Here is a 2,870-nt window from a genome sequence, read left to right on the forward strand (position 1 = left end):
TTAGAGCCTTTGGTGAGGGACTTTGTCAAAGGTCTGAAAATCTTTCTGAAAATCTAAATATACTATATCCACTCCTTGTCCACATGTTTGTTGGTCCTCTCTAAGAATTCTAGTAGTTTGGTGAGGCATGATTTCCCTTTACAAAAACCGTGTTGACTATTCCCCAACAAATTATGTTCATCTATGTGTCTGACAATTTTGTTCTTTACTATAGTTTCAACCAGTTTGCCCGGTACTGAAGTCAGGCTTACCGGCCTGTAATTGCCACTGTCACCTCTGGAGCCCCTTTTAAAAATTGGCTTCAGATTAGCTATCCTCCCGTCACTTGGTACAGAAGCTGATTTAAATGATAGGTTATATACCACAGTTAGTAGTCCTGCAATTTCACATTTGAGTTCCTTCAGAAACCTTGAGTGAATACCATCTGGTCCTGGTGACTTATTACTGTTTAGTTTATCAATTTGTTCCAAAACCTTCTCTAATGACACCTCAAACTGGGACAGTTCCTCAGATTCGTCACCTAAAAAGAATGGCTCAGGTTTGGGAATCTCCCTCACATCCTCAACCGTCAAGACCGATGCCAAGAATCATTTAGTTTCTCCGCAATGACCTTATTGTCCTTGAGTGCTCCTTTAGCATCTCGATCGTCCAATGGCCCCAGTGGTTGTTTAGCAGGCTTCCTGCTTCTGTACTTAAAAATTTTTTTTGCTATTACTTTTTGAGTCTTTGGCTAGCTGTTCTTCAAAATCTGTTTTGGACTTCCTAATTATATTTTTTACATTTCATTTGCCAGAGTTTATGCTCCTTTCTATTTTCCTCACTAGGATTTAACTTGCACTTTTTAAAGGATGCCTTTTTGCCTCTCACTGCTTTTTTTACTTTGTTGTTTAGCCACAGTGCTACTTGTTTGGTTCTCTTACTATGTTTTTTAATTTGGGGTATACATTTAAGTTGAGCCTCTATTATGGTGTCTTTTAAAAGTTTTCATGCAGCTTGCAGGGGATTTTACTTTTAGTGCTGTAACTTTTAATTTTTGTTTAACTAACCTCCCAATTTTTGTGTAGTTCCCCTTTCTGAAATTAAATGCAACACGCCTAAGAAGAGCAAGTGATGTGACAACACTCTGGAGGGAATTCAGGTGAAGAGGAAACCCTTTCAGCTGATTAAAAGGCACATGTATGACCTATGTAATGTTTAGCAATATATTTCAACAAGGTTATTTTTATTAGCCGCTCTCCTGGACCTTACCAGGAAGCAACCACATGGCATCACACTGTTGCCTACTGCCCAAAAGAAGTGTAGGAAAATGTGTGCATGGGGAAGGATGTAAATATGGAAACTTATACTCTTTCCCTGCCCCCCACCCATATACATACCCCTCCTGTCCTTTTAGCAGTAGTTACTGAGCAGTGAAATTGACACGTATTTCCATTGCAGCCCTGCCTGTGGCTAGGTGCGGCACGACACAGAAAGACAGTCCACCCTCCCTCCCCCGAATTTGCAGTCCCAACCGCAGCAACCCCCCAGTCAAGCTACACCAGAAACCCTGGGTATGCTGCAGCCAAGGGGCCGGACTCTGACTGGTTCTGCCCCGCTGCAGCTCCCCAGGCTTTCAGCGGGTGGGAGTTTCCTTCGCTTTTGGCTGCCGGGAGATCGGCCTCGGCCCGGGAACTGCAGTAGGGGCTGGGGCGCCAGGGTGTGTCGGGGCTGAGCGCAGCAGACGAAGGGGGTGAGGAGCTGGGGAGGGAGAAGGGTTCCCACCCAGCCCCGTCCAGGTGCCGCGGGTGCTCCTGCGCTGCTCCCCGCCTTGGGCGACTAGACAGCAAATGTGAAAAATCAGAATGGGGTGGGGGGTGGGGGTAATAGGAGTCTATATAAGATAAAGACCCAAAAATCGGGACTGTTCCTATAAAAACTGGACATCTGGTCACCCTATCCCCGCCGCTCTGCCTCGCCTGCCAGCCTCCCCCAACAACCTCAGCGCCCCCAGCCGCCTGCGCGCCTCGCCTGGCCCCGCCACCCCTGGGCTCCTACCTGGGGGACGCGGGGCTCTCCGGAAGCTGAGACGGCCGCTCCTCCTGTGGGCCGAGGCGCTCTAGGGGAGGAGGAGCCGCAGCTACCGACAAGAGCTCTTCCTGCTTCCCCTCTGTGGGCTCGGCAGGGCCCGGGGCGGGGAGGAGAGTTTCACTCGCCCGCAGCAGCAATGGAAAACATGACAGCGCGTCCTGCAGCCTGGGGAAGGGCGGGGCTCTTATCCCAGCGGGCTGCTCCGCTCGGGAAATGCAGGTGTGGCTCGCTCCGTGCTCCGCCGAGCTCTGCTGTGCCCCAGGCGAGCGCCAGCGCCTGCTCCTCCCGCTGCCATCCAGCCAGGGCGCTCGGGGCTGCCCAGGCAGGGTCAGTGTTACAAAGGGTTTGCACGCCCGAGTGGGGCTTGAAAAATCACCGAAAATAGGCTACATAACTACGCTGTGACTTGCATGTGGAGTCAGGGGGTCTCCCACCTACCAGGCTTCATTTCCACTGTCACTAAAAGGAAACGGATGGAATATTTTATGCAATTTTTTTCTTGCAACATCCTTTTGACTAACTCTCAGCTGATTGAACTCTCCCCAACCTCGGTGAAGTCACCCTGAGCTTGCACAGGCTATAGGTCAGACCAAAGCATTTGATCAGGCTTTTTAATAGCCCTTTAGAAGCTGAGAAGCCAGCCCCTCCCTCACTAAGTCACCACTCCACTCCTATCCTTTCACACACACACTAATAATTATTCTTTATGGTGCCACAGGACTCCATTCTACTAAGGTCTGTACAAGCACAGAACAAAGACTGGCCCTGCTCCAAAGAGGTTGGTACATAGAAGTAATGGTGCA

The 2,870-nt window shown here is 49.5% G+C and overlaps 1 protein-coding gene across 1 annotated transcript in view; it reads right to left on the reverse strand.

Moving 5' to 3' along the window:
- The window catches only part of LOC113406888 (annexin A11-like), a 63,832-nt gene extending 61,534 nt beyond the window's left edge, over nt 1-2,298 (reverse strand). The window contains exon 1 of the mRNA XM_026653730.2: nt 2,035-2,298. The gene's annotated coding sequence lies outside the window, so the exon portion shown is untranslated. The remainder of the gene's footprint in view (nt 1-2,034) is intronic.
- Between the last annotated feature and the right edge of the window lie 572 nt (nt 2,299-2,870).

This window comes from Terrapene carolina, unplaced genomic scaffold (genome assembly GCF_002925995.2).
Source record: "Terrapene carolina triunguis isolate 2854851 unplaced genomic scaffold, T_m_triunguis-2.0 Scaffold147, whole genome shotgun sequence".
Lineage (NCBI taxonomy): Eukaryota > Metazoa > Chordata > Testudines > Emydidae > Terrapene > Terrapene triunguis.